This window comes from Sarcophilus harrisii, chromosome 2 (genome assembly GCF_902635505.1).
Source record: "Sarcophilus harrisii chromosome 2, mSarHar1.11, whole genome shotgun sequence".
NCBI lineage: Eukaryota > Metazoa > Chordata > Mammalia > Dasyuromorphia > Dasyuridae > Sarcophilus > Sarcophilus harrisii.
The window spans coordinates 270961024-270983032 of record NC_045427.1 but is presented as its reverse complement, the minus strand read 5'-3'; positions in this window follow the sequence as shown (position 1 = coordinate 270983032).

The following is a 22009-nucleotide window of genomic DNA, read 5'->3' as shown; positions in this document are numbered from 1 at the left end:
CCACTCTTAGAACTCTCCATTTTCACCTTCACCTCTTGGAATTAGGTTTAGTGTTCTCTTCATTTTCACTTGTTATGAGGGTCAGAAAATCTTCGAGGGCATCTTTCCACATGGAGGATTTTTAGGGATCCTCCTTCCCAGAGTGGTGCTAATGACTGATGTATAAATCTTGGAGAGACTATAAAGTATACACAGATATTCTATAACTGGTTCTGGTCTGCTAATGACTTGTGGGATGGGAAATCCACATTGACTTCAGAAGCATACAGAGACCTGGTGGACTCTGCCATGTTTCTTTAAACATTTGAATATTTAAACATTTCTTTAAACACTTATTGCTTGAGCTCAACAGAAGTGTAGTAGAGGTTTAGGGAATGAAGTCATCAGTAGACTGGAGGTCTGATAACTCTAGGCTAACAACAATAACAATAATCAACTAGCATTTTAATAGTGCTTTAAGGCTTGCTAAATGTTTTTTTTCTACAAACATTTTCTCACTTGAGCCTCACAATATCCCAAATTTAGTTCCCATATTTCCTAAAGTAGTCTGGGAAATGGGCTTCTCCAAAAGATTCACAGCTTTAGGGAGAGTTTTAGGCAATAATCTTTTGAAGCTGTAGTTTCACTTCAGATGGGAAACATCAGTGAGGAGAACTTTGATTTTACTATTTGAAAATTGTTCTTGATAGCATCTGACTGGCCAATCCAAGTTCTGGCTTGACTTGCCTATCACTCCCATCTACTGGTTTATCTTGTCAGCTTCTTCTTCATGATCATGATCTTTGGCAGACTGGAAAGACATGAACTGATGCTGAGTCAAGTGAGCAGAACCAGGAGATCATTATACACAGCAACAACAAGATTCTGTGGTGATCAACTGTGATGGACATAGCTCTTCTCAACAACGCAGTGATTCAAGGCAATTCCAATAGCCTTTGGGTAGAAAATGCCAATCTCTTCCAAACAGAGAACTATGGAAATTGAATGTGAATGTGAGCATAGTATTTTTACCCTCTTATTTGTTTGTTTCTTGCTCATGTTTCCCCCCCCCCCCCCCCGTTTTGGTGTGATTTTTCTTGTATAACAAACCTGAATATGTTTAAAAGGATTGCACTTTTTTTTTAATAGGAATTTTTTATTAACAGTAGCTAGCATTGACATAGAAGATTTTTTGCAGAGTGTTTTCCAAAGGTTTTCTTACTTCACATAGGTTGAGGAAACCGAAAATGAGAGAAGATAAGTAAAGTATGGCTTCCCAGAGCCATATATCTGGTAAATTTCTTTTTTTATTTTTTATTATTTTTTTAAATTTCATAGCTTTTTATTTACAAGTTATATGCATGGATAATTTTACAACACTGACAATTGCCAAACCTTTTGTTCCAATTTTTCTGCTCCTTTCCCCCACCCCCTCCCCTAGATGGCAGGATGACCAGTAGATGTTAAATATATTACAGTATAAATTAGATACACAATAAGTATACATGGCCAAACGATTATTTTGCTATACAAAAAGAATCAGACTCTGAAATATTGTACAATTAGTCTGTGAAGGAAATCCAAAATGCAGGTAGGCAAAAATATAGGAATTGGGAATTCAATGTAATGGTTTTTAGTCATCTCCCAGAGTTCTTTCGCTGGGCGTAGCTGGTTGAGTCCATTACTGCTCCATTGGAACTGATTTGGTTCATCTCATTGCTGAGGATGGCCAGGTCCATCAGAATTGGTCATCATATAGTATTGTTGAAGTGTATAAGGATCTCTTGGCCCTGCTCGTTTTACTCAGCATCAGTTCGTGTAAGTCTCTCCAGGCCTTTCTGAAATCATCCTGTTGGTCATTTCTTACAGAACAATAATCCATAATATTCATATACCACAATTTATTCAGCCATTCTCCAACTGATGGGCATCCACTCAGTTTCCAGTTTCTGGCCACTACAAAGAGGGCTAGGATTGCACATTTTTAACCTATATCAGAATGTTTTCTATCTTGGGGATGGAAGAAATGAGGGAGGGAGGGAGAAAAATTTAGAACACAAAGTTTTACAGAAATGAATGTTGAAAACTATCTTTACATGTATTTGGAAAAATAAAATATTATTGAAATCTTTGACCCCACCTCCCCACCCCCCAAAAAAGAACATTGACAGATATCCTTGGGGAAATGTGCTAAAAAGCTCCTTTTTAATTCAACTGAAAATATTAATAAACATTTTCTCAGGGCAGCTAGTTGGTGCAGTGAATAGAACACCAGCTCTGAAGTCAGGAGGTCCTGAGTTCAAATCTAACCTCAGACACTTAACATTTCCTAGCTGTGTGACCCTGGGCAAGTCATTTAACCCCAATTGCCTCCACAAAAATAAAAATAATAATAACATTTTCTCTAGCCTAAAAACCTTTTCCAGACTTTTCCCCTTGGGAAAGAGATCAAGGCAGAGACTAAGGTAAAAGGAGAAATATTTCTGCTGTAGTTGAAAATTATTCCCTTCCCTATACCCTAATGCAATGGTACTATGACTCACTATTCTCCATTCAGAAAAAAATGAAGATATTTATCATTCTAACTGAAGATTAAATAACTATTGTTAGTGACTATTGTTTTGGAATGTAAACCCCAAATTGTGTTTTAATATATAGTGATTCTTCCCTCCCCCTCTCCACCCCATTTCACAATTTTCCTTCTTCACAGAAGCCTCAGGTACATATTCCTAGCTGTGATGTAGGCATGTGACCTCATTGGAAATGTAATCTTTATTCTACCAATAAATATTCTTCTTCTATTCTCAAATTCCTATTCTAGGCCTCCTGGAAAATGTAGCCCCATGCTTATGCTGGTCATGACTGTGATGGGTACAATGGGAAAAATCATTTTTGCAGCTATCTACTTTAAAGGCCCTGTGATGAAAATGCTTCTTAAGCAGAAAAACATAATTAGAATGTCATTGTTATTGTTGAACAACAAAAATGTCATTTAAACTATTTTTGCTTATATTTATTATGAATTGAAAGATGAAGGGATTAGAATTAATTTGCTATTCTCCATGGTCCAAAAGATTTATGGCTTCTAAAGCCAGGAGGTATGTGATATTTTGTATCATTGGATCCGAACACAGAAAAAAGGAGCATTATAGCTAAGTTTTTAATTCAGACCAGCTAAACGTTATTTTATCAAAAAGACACATAATTTCTAATTTTTCTCTGGGTGGTTAGGCACTCATTCTAGGAAATGTTTTATTTAGTGCAAGAAACAGGTTCAGTCTGTTGAATGTCTTATTTTTATAAAGACAAGGCCTATGGCCCTGAGGCCTAATCAAACAGCATGGAGGCCATATGTTATATCCAAGTCTTTTCTCTTATAAGTCTAAGGACAGTTATATAGTAGACATTTAGTACAATTTCTTTTTTGAGTTCAAATCTGAACCTTTAGGCATATAGGAAACTCCCAGTATGGAAGCACCCTCGTCTGAAGCAGATTGGTGACTTATTGGTAATTAGTTGTGCTGAGAATTTAAATGATTTGTGAAGAATCATACAACTAACTAGGTGTTATGTAGATAGAGTACTGGCCTTAGAGCCAAGAGGACTTGAGTTCAAAATCAGCTCTCAGAGTACTAGCTGTGTGATCCTGGGCAAGTCACTTAACCCCAAATGCTTAACTCTCCCCTCGACCACCCTGAAAAAGAAAATAAATCATACAGCTAGTATGTGTCAGAAGAAGGGCCTGAACTTAACTCTTCCTAACTATATCCCCTAAGCCATGCTACCTTTCAGTACAAATAGAGGTTCCCAACATTTCCATAAATCTTCCAGCATCTGCCTCAGCCTGTGTTAGCTATGAGTGTTAGCAGGAAGGCTCTTACATATGATGGGGCTGAGTGCCAGGTTTAACATTATAAGAGATGTTATTGTAGCTAGAACCCTAACGCTTTTTTCTTTTGTGATAAAATGGGGTGTTTCAATGAATTCATACATTTAGATAGTTAAGGGTACTTTTTCAATGGCAAGTAAAATAAATATTAGCCTCCCAAGTAGTTCTTTCTGACATGAATAACTTCAAAGGGTGGGAAAAATGAGAAATCCTATTTCTGAAGGATATTTGGCGAAGTAGGGAACAACATCCTACTACATCTGATTTTTAGGAAAAGACTGAATCTGCATATTTCACTAATGAAAGCACACATGGTTTCTTGCCACTATAACCTTCCTCATGAACTGTCTTCATAAGCAGACTCCCTGACTCACAGAAATAGAAATGATGGACTGTTCTGTGCATTATAGGGACAAAATGACACTACTACATTTTACACTTTCTTCCTGTCACTTCCATTGGTGAGCTTTACCTTTCAATGATCCTTTTTTATGGTGGTCATCTGGTCAGTGTTGGAGAAGCTGTAGGGAAATGGGCTCACTAATACCCTTTATTTATTAGTGTCCAATGTTGGAGCAACTGTGTATCGGTTCAGTCAATCTTGAAAGCAATTTGGAACTATGTTTCTAAGGTTGCTAAACTGTGCAAATCTCCTTTGACCTAGGGATACCACTAATAGTCCAAAGAGATCAAATAAATAGGAAAAGGACCCAATTTCTGCAAAAAATATTTATAACAGTTCTTTTTGAAGTGACAAAGAATAGTAATCCCATCAATTAGGGGAGTAGTTACAAAAATTATGGGTATATGAATGAACCGTTGGGCCATCAGAAATGATTAAGGGGAAGGTTTCAGAGAAACCTGGGAAGATTTTTATAAATTGATACAGAGTGAAGGAAGAAGAATCAGGTGACTACTTTACATAATACAACAGTATATATGTGTGTATGTATGTATCCCCAGATGCTAAAACATACAAAAACAAAGACTATGAAAATGGCAATAGTGACATCTGGGGTAGGGTAGGGTCTTTATTTTTCGCTCAGAGGGACCTTATGAATTTTGATTTGAGATATGTGAATGACAGATGAGTCCCTTCCCCTGCTTAGATGGGTCAGCTTTTCATAGGATGCTATATCTTACCTTGGATGGGTCAAACTATGGCAAGTTCCATGGACAATGAGTGGGCTCCTTACTAGGCTTGGCTGCTGCTGAAGGATATGCTGGTAAATGTTTAACAACTGGCTCTAAAAAACAGAATATACTTTAAGTTTAATCTATATTATTAACATTTTCTTCAACACTTTCTTAAGTTTAGATAATCAACAAATAATAATTCAAGCCTTCAAAGATTTCTGAGGTGTAAAGGCTCCCTCTGAAAATTTAACAGTAAACTATTGCAAGCCAGTATGAGCTGGCTCCAGCACATCCCTGGGGATTGTAGTGTTAACTAGAATGTCTGGCTGATTCTGCTTTGCACTTCTCTTGTTTGTCGACATTTGATCCTTTACCCAGGCACTCCTTTCCTGGCATTACTTAAAAGGACTAAAAGCCCCTCTTTGGCTTCATAGATATGTGTGTTATTTAAATGAAAAATACATCAAAAGTCAATAAATAGGGATAGACCCAACACTGGCATTATAAGATATTCTGGCTGCCTGCCTATGTCTGCAATCAACCTAGCACATGATTTTTCATTTCTCCACAATCCATTAGGTAATATACAATACTCCTTAATCGAAGGTATTTAAAGTCACATGACTCATATTCCTGGATCCTTCTTTTTTACCTGGTTTCTCCTATGTTTACCATGAATATCTGGGAATCTTTACTGTAGAGGTTCCTATAGCCAAAACCAATACTTCTACCTTAGTTCTGGGTAAACAAGAATAGTTGTTTGAGTCATAATTAGTCTCCAGATAATTGAACCACAAAACTATGGGTAAAAATTGATCCTTCTAGTAAAGCAGATAGGTTGCAGAGGGGAGGGGAAAGGAGCCAATGGACAGAGAAAAATTATGCTTAAGTCCACACTTCTCAGAAGAAAAAAGTTCAATTTGATTTTACTATATACAGTTATCTTACTTTAAGTAATTGCTGTCTTAATTTTTCTGAGCCAGTGGAGGAGCTTGGTTTGTCAAATGTATGATGGTTACTTAATTCCTTAAATAGCTTGTGTTAATCCACCATTTTCTTTTCATCACTGTGATTATTTGGATCTGTGATCTGGATATGATAGGCTTTGGCCTCTAGCCACAAACACTGTTCCAACTTCATTCTGAAAAAATTAAGGACAATGTAGTCTCAGATTCCTGGGATAATGTCTTCAAACTAAAATATCTACAAGAGAAAGTACATGATGATCAAGCAGTTTGGGTCTATTGACTTATCAAATATAAAACTGGGTCAGGTGCTTCTCACTGACTTCTGAGATTGATTGAAGGGGCAGGGAATCCACCTAAGATTTAGGTTGATTCAGGCCTTGATTTCCTCCTTGATTCAGGCCATCTAAGGATCTTTTACATTTCCTCCCCCCCTGAGATGACAAGAATAAGGCAATATATTTAGCAGCTCATGTTTTATACTTGTGTCTTGAAAAGGCTTTTATTAGAAAGCTAGTCTTGTGATCTCATCCTGGAATAAGTCTACATTTGAGGCCACTGAAAGCATTTCTGCCAAGTTGATTTTTACCCTGTGATCTAAATTGAGAAAGAGCTCTTGTTGGGATGGTGGCCAAGAGACAAGTCACTTTGTTGATGTAGCATCGAGGGTCACTGGATCATTCTCAAGAATGTGATACATCTCTTCCATGGGCTCCAAATTCCACTGACTTGTCACTTGTTGGCTTTTGTTTTGTTTTCCATTTTCTTTTCCCTTGGTGGTAAAGTCAAGGATATTCGGGTGTTACCTGCCTGGGAATGCCAGTCTCAGTTGATTTCTTCTGCACTTACATCCTGAGTTGTCCTGCTTCATTCTCAAGTGAGTCACAAAGGGAAGAGGATACTTACTGGATGCTCTCAGGACACATTTTACATTCAACCATGGTCCACCCACCGTGACTCAATCCATTCTGTTTCGGTACATTCAGAGCATGACTAAAGAAGTATTTGTATCTTCATAACAAAGAAACACATGGAACTTAAGAGGTCCTGAAGGATCAAAATTAATTGGGATTCCTAGGTTGGTTTTAAACCTGAGGTTTTATTTGGCATTTAATAGATATTGATTAAGTGCCTAAGGGGTGCAAAGGACTGCCTGAAAAGATAAAAAAATTAGATAAATCAGTCTTGGATCTTACATGTCTACTAGAGATACAAACATAGATGACAGATAGACAGATAGATAAATAGATAGATAGATAGATAGACAGGGAGATAGATAGATAGAGATAAATATAATGCATAATATTATATAGCAGCCCTCTGTGATTCATTCCTTCAAGCTGAGTTACACAGGTTGAGTGCCCAGAGAGGCAATGACTACTATACTCAGGGTTTTAGGGGGGTGAGTAGGTCAATAAGCACATATTAAACATTTACTATATAGTAGGCAACATGGTAAACTCTGAGAATACAAAGAAAGGCAAAAGACAATCCCTGTTCTTCATAAACTCATAGTCTAGTGGGGGATAATAGGGTGGGTGGCTAATTTTAAATAGCTCATGAGACACCCTCCCATCCCTCACTAGTGTGTAAAGATAAACTAGTCAGGTCAGAGCAAAAACATTTACTTAAGTGGCATAAATGAATGAATAAAGCATTTATTAAGTATTTACTATTACAGTGCTAATCCTTGGGGATCCAGATATAGAAACAAAGTCTCTGCTCTCAAGGAACTTAACACTTTTAGGGGGAAATTACCCACTTCTGGGACACACATAGACAAGGCAATCACAACTCCAGAGTTTTTTTAATCCGTCTTTTTTATCCTTTTTAATCACTCTCCTAGTAAGAGTCTTCATGAAGTTTGCTTTGAGACGTGGTGTGAATGACAGGGGAACCCCTCCCCTGTTCAGATGAGCCAGCTTCTCATGGAATACAGAATTTTGCCTTTGATGGGTCAAGTCAGGACAGGTTCCTAGGCTTCTGAGGGAGTTCATCAGCAGGTTTGGTTGCTGCTGGCAGAGGCAGGTTGACTATAGACAGCTGCTGTCAAACCAAGACTGGGACATCACTGGGTTCTTCACAAGACACAGTATCTTTGCTGAACAGGTAAATCTGCTAGGTCTGCTTTAGTTTTACTCTTTGATGGGCAGCTGTAGTGTTCACTACCTACGACCTGTGGTTCAGCTGGGCCTTTTGGTGCTTTTTTTTAGGCTTGGTTTCACTGAAATTCCTCTTTGACCCTCTGAGTCTCAGCTTTGAGATAGATTTAATCTCTTCTGATTTATAATCCTTTTTGGTTTAGAGGCTGATTTTCTTTAATGAAGAATTCTACTTACTTATGATCATTCTGCCCAGTTATACATGCCAGATTCAGATTAGGTAGGGGTGAAGGTGGGGGATGCTTAGTATTCTACAAAAGTCCTAAAGGTCTCTGTGCCCAGGAGCATGTTCACTACCACCAGAACTTCTTGTAATCGAACTCTTCAAGCCTTTGACCTCACTCTAAAACCTGAAATATTTCTTTTGAATCTGGAAGGCTTTCTAATCATTTATATTATAATCTTAGTCCCTACAACCCTAGTTGAAATTTATACAGGCCCACACTTTTGATCTTACATGGATTTTTTTGAAGGAGATAGAGGTGGGTGAGTAAGAGGGTCCCGATCTGTTATTTTATAAGTATAGTAGGCTCCCAGTATGGAAAGTATCTCCATCAAACTCCTTTTACTTGATATAATTTATAGTTCCCTAGAGCTACAGAGAGATTAAGTGACTTAGCCATGAACATCCAAATAACTTCTTTTTTCCTCTTTCCCTCCCTCCCTCCTTCTCTTCTTTCCTAATTCCCTGCCCTTCTCCCCAACCCTGCTCCCAATAACCTGTTTCTGAAACTGAACTTGAACTCTGACTCTAAGACTGGTCCTCTAAGCACTCTACTATGCTTTCTCAAATATATTAGACAGTGTAGAATAAAGTGATATGTGAAGCATGAATGAAGGTCAGTTAGTAAGTAGGAAGATAAGTGGGAAGGTTTCATAAGAAATAACATTTAAGTTAGAATTTGAAGTGTATAGAAATTCAACTGGAAAAGGGCCAAAGGGAAGGGATTTCTTACATAAGGAACTGCATGATCAAAGATACAAAAATGGGAAAGTTCAAGGTGCCTTTTGTTTTTGAGGGAAAACATCAATTTGGCTGGAGTATAGGTTATATGAAAGGGAGTTACAACAAACTAAAGCACAGTAAAAGAGATTGTAGAGGGCTTCAAATACCAGGCAAAAAAAAAATCTAAACTTTACTCAGAAGGCAAAAAGGAGCAGAAGAGTACTGTAATTAGATCTATGGATAAGGAATGGCCTGATCAGGTTGGTAAGGTGGGGGATGGGGAGAAAGCCAGTGAAAAGGGACAGATGAAGATATATGAAAGACTGGATAATGATGGCACAAAGTCCTGGAAAACGCATAAGAAAATGGGATTATTTACCCAGGGAATGCTTAATAGCAAAATTAATTCAACAACAACAAAACCCCAGATATGGATTATCAAGGAAAATGATGAAAATTTATGGGTGAAACTTCTTGTTGTTCAGTTATGCCTGACTCTTTATGTCTCCAGTTGGGGTTTTCTTGGCAAAGATACTGAAGAGATGTGCTATTTTCTTCTCAGCTCTTTTTTTACAGATGACTAAACTGAGGAAATGGGGTTAAGTGACTTGTCTAGGGACATGCAACTAATAAGTGTCTGAAGCCAACTAGCTGCTCCAAATGAATGAAAGGGGAATAGCAATTTCAGTCTTCAGACTACATTGTAAAGCAGCAATCATAAAAATTGTCATTAATTAAAAATTAGAGAAGATTAATGAAATAGATAAGAATCTAAAATGGTGGAACTCAGTAACCTAGTGTTTGATAAAGTAGAAAACAAACTACTAGAAAAGAACTCACTATCTGATAAAAACTGCTTAGAAAACTGGAGAGTTTAGAAGAAATTAGATTTAGATCAACACTTTATATAGTCATCCGTTGACATTCATGGATTTCACATTCTCAGTTTTGGTTGACCATTGATAAGTAAATGGGAATTTTTGGAGATTTACAGCACATCGTGAAAAATTGCAAACAATAAGCATAATTGATATAGAATAAAGTAACCAGAGCCAAGAAAACAATATACAAAATGACTATCATAATGTTAATAGAAAGAACAACCAACAAATCATACCCTATACTAGAGAAGCCCACTATTTGACACAGATTTTTAAATATATGTAAAATTATACTACACATACTTCTATTATTAATTCTTTCTCTGGAGGTGGATAGTATCTTCCTTCACTCAGAATAACTTAGTCATTCAGAGTGATTCTTTGAACAATATTGCTCTTACTATGTACAACATTCTTTTGGTTCAGTTTCTTTCCCTTTTCATTAATGCATGCAAGTCTTTCTATGTTTTTCTAAATCAGCCAGGTCATCATTTCTTACAACATGGTAGTAATATATCACAATCATATACCAATAATTTGTTTAGCCATTCCTCAATTGTTGGGCATCCCCTCAATTTCCAGTTCTTTTGCCACAAAGAGAATTGCTATAAATATTTTAGAACATATAGGTTCTTTTCCTTTTTCCCTGATCTCTTTGGGAAATAGATCTAATAGTGGTATTTCTGGATCAAAGAGCATACATATTTTTATAACTCTTTGGGTATAATTCCAAATGACTCTCCAAAAAGGTTGGATCAGTTGACAGTTCCACCAACAGTGTATTAGTATCCCAATTTTTCCATATCCCCATCAACATTTGTCATTTCTCCCTTTAATCGTTTTAGCCAATCTGATAGTGAGATATTTCAAAATTGTTTTAATTTGCATTTCTCTAATCAATAATGATTTAGAGCATTTTAAACTTGATTATATATATGTGTGTGTATACAGGTAAAGACAGAGACAGAGACAAAGACAGAGACAGAGAGAGTGTTTTGATTTATCAAGAAAAAACAACCTGCCTTTGACCATTATCAACTGGGGAATGACTCACAGTCATATAAATTTGACAAAGTTCTCGGTATATTTGAGAATCAAAGTCTTTATCTGAGAAACTGTCTATAAAATTTGTTTCCCAATTTTCTGCTTTCCTTCTAATTTTGGCTACATCGATTTTATTTGTATAAAATCCTTTTAATTTAACATAATTAAAATTGTCCATTTAATATTTTATAATGAGCTCTAGCTTTAATTATTTATAAATTCTTCTATTCATAATTCCAATAGTTACTATGTTCCATGTTCTTTAAATTTTTTTAATGATATCTCCCTTTATGTCTAGTTCACATATTCATTTTGACTGTATTTCGGTAAAGGGTAGAAGATATTGGTCTCAACCCAATCTCTCTCAAATTACTTTCCAGTTTTTCCAGTAATTTTTTAAAAGTCAAATAGTGTATTCTTATCCTCAAAGCTTAAATCTTTGCATTTATCAGTTTTTGGATGTTTTTAATTTGTTTGGTTGTGGTAATTTTTCTTCTTTTTCCTTTTTAAAAAAGTATTATTATATGGAATGTCTCTCTGGGAGGGGGATACTAGGAAGTGACTGATACTAGGGAAAATTATGGTGATATAAAAACCAAAAAATATCAATAAAAACATTTTTAAATGAATAAGAAAACTCTTTTTTTAATCACAGAGAAAAGAGTGAGTTGTGGGGTCATCTTGATGATTTCATCCTCAATCATTCTTGCCCTTTTTTTCCATCTTGTTTTTCCCTAAGGCATTAAAATATAACTAAATATCCTCTATTCTTAACTCCACCCCCCACTAGACTATTGTCTTATATCTTTCCTTCCTTTCCCAGCCAATCTTCTTGAATAGTCGACATGTTCTTTCTAATTCTTTATCTCTTATTTACTCTTCCAGCTTATGGAACCTGACTTATCACTGGATTGAAACTGCTTTTCTCAAAATTACCAATGATATATTATTATAATTGTGAAGTTAAATGATCTTTTCTCATTGCTCATCCTTCTTGAAGTATCTGCTGCATTTGATATAGTTGACACTCTTCTTTCTAGATTTTTTGTGACACCTTCTACTATTCTCTCCTTATTCTTTTCCTCCTCGTCTGTTTGATCCTTTTCCTTTATCCTTGCTGGTTTATCTCATACCCCCTACCTGTGGGTGTTTCCCAAAGTTCTGACCTTTATATGTTCAGCCTCAGACTCTCCTCTCAATGTCAATCCTATACCACCAGTTATTTATTGGACATTTCAAAATGGGTGTCCTAGAAACACCTCAATATAACAAACAACTTGTTATATTTTACTCCTTACCTACCCATCTTCCAAGTCTTTCTCATTTCTTTTTAGTCTTCTAGGTTTCTAATCTTGGCATTATCCTTTGTCTTACCTTCTTTTACTCCACATTTCCAATCGGCTGACAAATATTACCATTTCCTCCTTCATAATATCTCTCACATATGACTCAAATTCTCCAATTATACAGATGCCACCTATGTTTGGTCCCTTACCATCTCTCAAACAGATTATTACAACCATCTCTTAATTGGTCTCTCTAAATCAAATCTTTCATCATTCCAGTCCATCCTATACATTGCCACCAAAGTGATTTTCCTTAAGGACAGATCCGATCTCTACTCAATTAATTGCAATGATTTTCTATTGCCTCTAGAATAAGAGGAAAAGCAACACATATTTGTTAAGCACCCATGATGTGCCAAGCACTACACAAAGTATTTAGAAATATTAACTTGTTTGATCCTTACCAAAATCCTGGGAGATAGGTGTTCTTATACTTCCTGTTTTGTAGTTGAGGAAACTGAGGCAAACAGAGGAGTCACCCAGCTAGAAAGTATCTGAGACAGAATTTGAATTGAGATCTTATTGACTTCAGGCCCAGTACTCTGTCCATTGAGCAATTAGCTAATTCTGGATAGCTATTTGAGTCTTCTATGAAGAAGCTAGGTCAAATTTTTGGATCTTATTTCACTGGTTCAATGAGAATGAATTCAATTGAAAATGGTTTCAATGCCTTTTTAGAGGAAAATGAGCCTTAATTAGATCTTAACAGATATTACAGAACTACCCTATCTACACTAGCTACCTAGATTGTAAGCATCTTGAACACAGCAGCCATATCTGTATTCCCTATAATGCTTGGGAAAGATATTAAATTCAACAAACATTTGTTCAGCCCCTACTACGTGCTACTATGTATCAATGATGATACAAAGATGAAATGAATGTATACCTGGTATCCCTTCCAGGTACAGACAATGTCAGATAGTGGAAAGAGGAAGAGGAAAGAATAGTTATGAGAGAGAAACCAAAAATGTAGCCCCACAGAGAGAATGTATTTATTCAGGGTAAAGATGGACAATGTGTCCTATTAGCCATCATGTAATTAATTTACATATGAATGTGATGAGGATTTTGAAAATAATAATTGGGAAATCCTAATCCCTAAAAGTGTTTGGTGACTATGGAAAAATGTATATTGCTTAGTTATGTTGTCAATGGCAGAAATATGGATATTAGTTTGTCATCACGAAATAGAGGTATTCCAGAGAGACCCAAGCTCAAGGGTGGGACAAGATCTCAGCTTATACTGCCACCTGCTGTCCAGAAATGCTGACTAGAGGGGAAAATGGGCTTAGGTTTTGCCCTTTGGAAGAGATGCTAGATGAGAAGATTTTCTGAGAGGTGGAAATCCTCCAGAGCCTAGCCAAGAGAACAGACCTGATAAAGTTTTGAAGGTCCCAGGCTTACTGTTTCCACTTTTGTTTAAAGTGCATGATGCTACTTCAGCATTCCAGGAATGGTGAGTTCTAAGTGGAGCATCAGAGCGACTGTTCCCATTAAAGAATTGCGATACAGCTGAGGAAACCCAAGGGCATCAATAAAGACTTGCAAATGGTCCTGGGAACACGTATTCCACATTCATATACCCCTTTGGTTTTGTAAGTTTGTGTCCATTCTCTCTATGGACACTGTGTGCATCTGTGGACTAGTGTGTTACGGGTTTGTGAATGGAATATTTCTGACTTCTCAGTTGATATTGTTCATCTTGAATGACTACACAGTATAATAGTAGGAGGAAATTCAAGATCCACACACAAAAATACTTTGGAAAAATATGAGATAATTGAGAAAAATAGAAAACAAATGTTCTCTTTAACTTTCTTTAATCAGTTTCTTTCTATAACAATATAAATCTGTTATAACATCATTGACTCAGAAGTAGCCTTAAAACTAATTTATTCCAAACCCTTTATTTCAAGGATGGGGAAACTGATCTTTTTGTTTCATATGGAAACTCTTGAGATCCAAAGGTGTCGGGTGGTTTGCTCAAGATTATTTGTAAGTTAATGGTGGAACAAGATCTCTTTTTCTATTTCCTGGTCAGAACTACATACACATATAGGATGGTAGTTCAGGGAGTCACAAGGAAAACAGAGAGATTGCGTAAAGATAGATGGAGTCCAATGTATACAGATTGATTGAACAGCATCCAAGTGGGGAATCCAAAGGAAAAAAAAAAAAAGCAGAGTATAAGCAATAAAGGATTTTTTTCTCTTGGAATATAGAAAGAACTAGTGGTAGAGAAAAAAGCAACATTGATCTGTTTTCTTAGTACATAGTTGTAATTATGTGGGAAAAATACCCATATGTACATATGTGGTCAATAATAATCATGTGGTTAAGGCTGCTGTGCAGATCACTTGTAATTTTAAAAAATAGCCATCAAGAGACTAGAAGCTGAAAAATGATTGTTAATATCTTACAGGATTTTCAAAAGGCTTATAACAGGACATCTTGAAGACCTCTCATTTTTCTGTCTGTGTTCTCTTCTGTTTGGATATTCATAATTTTCACAGTCACACACAACCAATACCGCTAGCATTCTACAGATGGAATCTTTTATACAGGTAGTCCCCCACATGATTACCAAAGAGTGGTTCCAATTCAATGCAGCTGTTTTCTTTTCTTTTCTTTTCTTTTTTTTAAACAGGAGATTTGTGCTCTGGGTTAATGAATTAAAAGGATGGCAATGAGAATGAGACAGTGGAAAATCACTCAAGGAAAAATGCATTGAAGACTAAGGCTATTGGAGTGCACCAGAGTTAAATTAATTATAGAGGCAAATACTTCATCTTATCCCTTTCCACCTACAATGGAGTCCAAATAAGTAGTAGTTAATAGTTGCCCAGATAAAATGGTGGTGACTCAAGTGTTTTGACACTCATTAAGGCAGGTGTTACTCCTTACGGTGTGAGCACGATACCTGCTTCCCTCTTTTACCACACTTTTTTTCCGTCTATAAAGGTTTGACTCAAGGGATGTTTTTCTGTTCCTCTAGCCTAACTTGGAAAAAGGCGTGTGACTAAGGGATGGGTCAACCTATTTTAGAAAAGCTTTTTATAGTATTAATTAGCAAACTATGAGAAGCAGCAGTCATGTGGTCCCCTCTGTAGTCTTGCTCTTTGCTGCCCTCGATGAAATTTGGACTTGATGATTTAAGAAAATCTTCGTTCCAGAAGAGTTATTATGTGAGACCCTTTGGTCAGCAATTACTCTTGCTAGTAATGGTAAGGGGGAAGAAAGTGAGGGATAAAAGAGATTACTAGAATCCCTGAAAGTCATTTTAACTTTGTCTTTTACCACCTCCAGACCCAAACTACTTACAAGAGCTAGGAATGACTAGTGAGATAGGTAAGTTTTGCCTCCCTCTCCTTTTTTTCTTTTCTACTTTCTAGTGTTAATGGGAAAAGGCAAGAGAGCAGAGAAAGGTGAGACTTATTATGCACTTGAACTTCTAGAACCCTGTCACAACCTTTATTTTATTAAGATAAAGAAAATTTAAAAGTAAACAATAGTAGATTTATAAGATGGGCCTTCTGTTTGGGCTTGATGACAGGGATTGTATGTACGACTATTTTCTTTCTTTTTCTTGCTGAGGCAATTGGGGTTAAGTGACTAGCCCAGGGTCACACAGCTAGGAAGTATTAACTGTCTGAGATCAAATTTGAACTCAAGTCCTCCTGACTTCAGGACTGGTGCTCTATTCACTGCGCCACCTAGCTGCCCCTTGTATGACTATTTTCTAAGAATAAATCCAAATAACTTTGGAGGGGCTCATGGCTCATGTGATAACAATCCAAAGTGCAATTTAAAAAGATGGCCTACAAGACACTGCAAATTATATCAAGCAGAGGGAGTAGACATGCTGATAAAATCTTTATGAAAATGATTCTTTTTTTAGGTTTTATATACACACACACATTCACTTTTTACATACTTCCATATGAATCATATGGAGAGAAAAATCAGAACAAAAGAGAAAAACCACGAGAGAAAAAAAAAAGATAAAAATAGTTCACATTCAGTCTCCATAGTTCTCATTTTTCCCCCCATTTTTATTTTCTCCAGTTACATGTAAAACAACTTTTTGGTTATATATATACATTCATTTTTTATATATTTCCACATGAGTCATTCATGTTGGCAAAAAAAAATCAGAACAGGAAAAAACTATGAGAAAAAAAAAAACAAGAAAAAAAAATGAACACAATGTGTTGATTTACATTGTCTCCATAGTTCTCTCTCTGGATGCAGATAGTGTTTTCCATCCAAAGTTTATTGGGATTGCCTTGGATCACTGAATTGCTAAGAACCACCAAGTCTACATATTAATGGAATATTACTGTTCCCTCTACTTGGATTCAGTACAAGTTTCATTTCTCGGGCAGACCTCTTAATTACCTGGTTCTGCAGATAGACAAGGGACAAAGGTTGCTCTGTTATTCCTCAAGTTGAGGAGATTTGGTACCTTCATAAGAGTCTAATATTGAACTGAATCACTCTCTAAATTATCATGGAAACTTTAGGATCATGGCAAAGACAACATATTTCTTAAAGAAACATAAGAATATGGAATGGGTGACCAGTGTGAAATATTTTAACTTGAAGATTTAAAAAACAAATCTTAGTTGGAGAGAGAGCCATTTGCATCCAGAAAGAGGACTATGGGGACTGAATGTGAATCACAACATAGTATTTTCACTTTTTTTGTTGTTTGCTTGCATTCTTTTTTCCTTTTTGATCTGATTTTTCTTGTGCGGCATAATTGTCAAAATTCATTTTGTATATGTACAATATGTGTAGAATAATTACACATTTAACCTATTTTAGATTATTTGCTGTCTAGGGGAGGGGGAGAAGGGAGAAAAATTTGGAACACAAGGTTTTTACAGTAGTGACAACTGCAAAACCTTTTGTTCCAATTTCTCCCCTCCTTCCCCCCACCCACTCCCGCAGATGGCAGGTTGACCAATACATGTTAAATATGTTAAAGTATAAATTAAATACAATATTAGTATACATGTCCAAACAGTTATTTTGTTGTACAAAAAGAATCAGACTTTGAAATAGGAACACAAGGTTTTGCAAGGGTGAATGTGGAAAACTATCTTTGCATGTATTTTAAAAATAAAAAGCTATTTAAAAAAATCTTAGTGTAGGTAGAATGTTGGAGTCAAAAAGGGGAATGAGGGGAACAAGCGTTTTGAAAGCCCCTACTACATTGCAGGTACCATGCTAAGTGCATTAAAGAAATTAACTCATTTAAGCCTCAAACATTATGACATAGGTGCTTTTATGAATCTCATTTGGCAGATGAAGAACTGAGGTAAACAGGATTAAGTGACTTATCCAGGGTCACATAGAGACAAGTATCTGAGGCCAAATTTAAACTTGGGTTTTCCCTTCCTAATTTCAGGTCCAGTGCTCTATCCACTGCCTCACCTAACTTATCATGACACTCTGAGGCAGGTGCTATTATAACTCATTTTAGAGATGAGAAAACTGAGATTGAGAGGTAAAGTGCCTTGCCTAGAGTCACACAGCTAATCAATTTTTAAGCTTGGGATTTGAACTTAAGCTTTTTCTGATTCTAGGCCCACTGCGCTAGTCACCTAACTACCTAATTCTGCTGGCCTGAGAGGCTTATTAGCTGTGTGATTCATGGAAATTGTAGATTTAGTCTCTTCATCTGTAAAAAGAAGGGTTTGAATTTGATGAAGTTTACCGTGCCTTCCAGGGCAGCTAGGTGACATAGTGGATAGAGTGCTGGGCCAGAAATCAAGAAGATTCATCTTTCTAAGTTCCAAATCAGCCTCAGACACTTACTAGCTGTATGATCATGGGCAAGTCACTTACTCCTATTTGCCTCAGTTTATTCATCTGTAAAATTAGCTGGAGAAGGAAATGGGAAACTGCAGTATCTTTGCTAAGAAAATCACAAAGGATTGCACCAGGACTGAAAACTGAACAAATAGTCTTCTAGCTCTAAAATTATGGCGTTATGATAGATATTAAAACTATCCATTATGTGTAGTTGCCCAGAGGGAGATTATATTGATTTCTTTAAATTCCTTCTTGTTGATATTATGGGATATAAAAACACTAAAGTCTTGTAATGTAGTAATGTAAACAACATAGTACCTTTCTCCCTAAATCATGAAGCAGTAAGCATTTATTAAGGGGTAGTGGTCGGATGGGATAGTGGTGGTAGTCCTAGAACTTGCTTATTCTGAGCTCATGTGGATCTGCAAATGCTGTAAGTCAAGGCTTGATATATTGTTTTGTTGATTATCTAGATTTAAGAAAGTATTAACAATGCAAATTAAATTTAAAATGTTGTTGAATCATGTCTAACTTTTTGTAACCTCATTTGGGGTTTTCTTGGCAAAGATATTGAAGCAGTTTGCCATTCCCTTCTCCAGTTCATTTTGCAGATGAAGAAACTGAGGCAAATAGGAGTAAGTGGTTTGCCCAGCATCAAATAGCTAGTGTCTGAGGATAGATTTGAACTCAGAAAGACGAGTCTTCCTGATTCCAGGGCCAGCATTCTGTCCATTTCACCACCCAGTTGCTCTTAAAAGTGTATTCTGCACAATTATTTTTTTCAGAGACCTTGTCGTCAAATATTTACCAGCATACCACTGAGAATACGTGTCAGGCACTATACTAGGTGCTGGGGATATTAAAAAAAGATAGAAAGTCACTGTCCTTGAGAAATTCAGACTCTACCTAGGGAAGAAAATGAATATGGGTACAAAAAAGATACATGCTAATTTTGGGAGGAAGATAGTAGCACTGGGCGGGAGGTGAGAGAAGTGGAAAAAACTCATAAAGAAGGTTGCTTTTGAGCAGAATCTGGAAAAAATAAAATATTCTAAAAAATCTTGTAGGCAAGGAAAGGTAGTACACTCCAATCTTATCGAGCACAGCCGGGGAGATATGCAATGTCTGGACAAGGAGGTATGAATTTCTTTTCACAGTAACACTAAATGAAATACAACTAAGACAGAGGATAACAGAAATGATAAAACGCACATTGGGGATCTACCGACTAAACAAAGGGGAAGTAACTGACCACTTCTCATTTTCATATTGACATAACAGGATATTTTAACCTAGACTTGAAAGCATTTCAACAGTGAAGAACATCTATTGAAAAAAATACAGGTTCTAATTATTAATTTACTTCCTCCCCCATATCTGTCATTTCTATTTTTGTTTCTACTACATTTCAAACTTGTCATTTCTACCTTTACCTTTTAATGCATTGTATGTTGTTCCCTTTTCTCCCCTCCACTCTGGTACAAACATCTTATCACCTTATCTGCTGGATGGTCTGCCTGCCTCAGGCCTCAGGATCTCCCCATCTAGAGTTCATCTTCCACTCAGCCTCTCAAACTGAACTGTTAAAACCAAGATCTGATCTCATCCTCTTCATTAAGCTCCAGCAGCACTTCTAGGATCACAAAATATTTGTCTTTCAAAGCCTTTTATAAACTGGCCCCTTCCTACCTTTCCAGTCTTCTGACTACTTAACAAGCACTATGCTAAACACATTATTCAAAGGGAAAATTGAGGCAGTCATGGTAGATGGAAAGAACTGATAGTACTTAGATCAGAAAAATAGCGAGGTAGATAGCAAGACCCAAAAGATGCTAGGGAATAATGGTTTGTCCTTTTAACAAGAACTTCTGGGAAATCTCCAACGGAGGTAAGGATCAGAGATCAGCATATAGATGTCAGTGATTATCTTTTGCCTGCTGGCAATTTGGCAGTAGGGCAATAAGGGTGGCTGGAGAAGGGAAAACTATATCCTCTCAGTGATGACAGCTGTTGTTGGTCTTTATTTTTGCACTGGCAGGCTGGTGCAGAATATACTAAAAGTTTTTGGCTTCCCACTGTGGCTTGGTGGCCAGTGAAAGTAGTTGGTTCTCATGGATCCCCTTTAATATGCACAATTAAAAAAATATATTTTCAATACAGAATATTCTTCTGAAATATATTCAGTAGGTAGGTGGTCTTTATAGTCTCCTACAATATACAAGACATGACTACAAAGAAATGATTTTCATATATTGCTTATCCATTGAGTATCATTACTTAATTTATACTGTATTACTCTTTCTTGGTAAGTACACCTAGGAGAGGGTCACTGATTCTAGTGTTCAGTTGAGTAGTACAGAACACCCAATTAATATTGTGAACATATCTTTCTTTTCCTTGTTAGATGGTAAGCTTCCCTCACATAGGAACCACAGATCACAGGAGCAAGAGATTGAAGGGAAATTGATATAAGGCTCAACAACCTCATTTTAAAGATGAAGAAAAAGTTAAGTACTATACTTTGCATAGTGCTTTGGACAAAAGCACCCAATAAGTATTTTTATGAATTTTTGTCTTAAGCAAGATTCACTTACACATTCACTTTAAGGAACTTACAGAGTTTCAACAAACATTTATTAAATGATTCTATAATGAAGGTTTTCATGGAGGAGATGGCATATTAGCTAATTCTTTACAGGAAGGTAAGGTTTGGGGCTTGATTAACTGATTTTTATAATGAAGAGATTGGACAAGGTGGTTTTTGAGATTCCTTCCAGTTCTAAGTCCCATGGTTTTGCAAGTCATAGAGGAGAATGAATTAAGGCATTCTTCTTTTGATAACCACTGTTTTGAGGATACTCTGCTACTATGTTGTTTTTGGAATATCTAGCAAACAATTTTGGGGAACGAACATCGACTTTTTCAGGCTCTGAGACCAACCATTAGAGTTGAATCATGAAACTAAAAAGATTTAATGCAGTAATACATACGACTTACAGGATACTTACCAAAACACAGAAGAATTTCTACAACTACATATACAGGCTGCTTTTTTTTTCCCCAGAGGTTAAACTTTAATTAGAGGAAAAGTGCAAAAAATGTAAAAGAATTAACTCTATTGTTTGCTTTTTGAGGATGATGAAAAACTTGGTCAAATTGCTGCTTTTTAAAAATCTTGTTTTAAAGAACCAACATGTGAGGCAAATAATATATTGCTAGGCTCCTTAATTTTGCATTGTACTTGTGTCTTCATTTGTGTGCATGTATGTGTTAACTTCTTGAGTATGGAAAAGTTTTGTCAATCTGAAGGACATCAATATTTTTATGTTATTGGTAGCCATTTATCAGTTATAATTTCATTAAAATATTATATATATATATATATATATATATATATATATATATATATATATATATCTCAATCAAGGCAAAAGACATGGTTCACTTAACCAAAATTAATTTTACATTTGACTCTGCAAAATAAAGTACATCTTTATATATAATATTCTTTCAATACAAACTAGGTTGTCAAAGATTTGATCATGGAGAACACTAAAAGAGAATGTCTTCTTTTTTTTTCATGGTGAGTTGGGGAGGAGAAATGTTTAAAAAGATAGCACCTTAAAAGTAAAACAAAAGGCTGAGTTAGTTTATAGCTATTTCTTTCCTTTTAGGAACAATATAAAAAGGCAAAAATTGCTCATCATATTTTCTGTCATTTACATGACTTGTGAACATGAGTACCGAAAACATAAATATTTCCATCATTGAGTTAAACAAAATCTTTCCAAGCTGCTAATCAGCATATTTAACTTGGAAAATATAAGTAAGCTAATT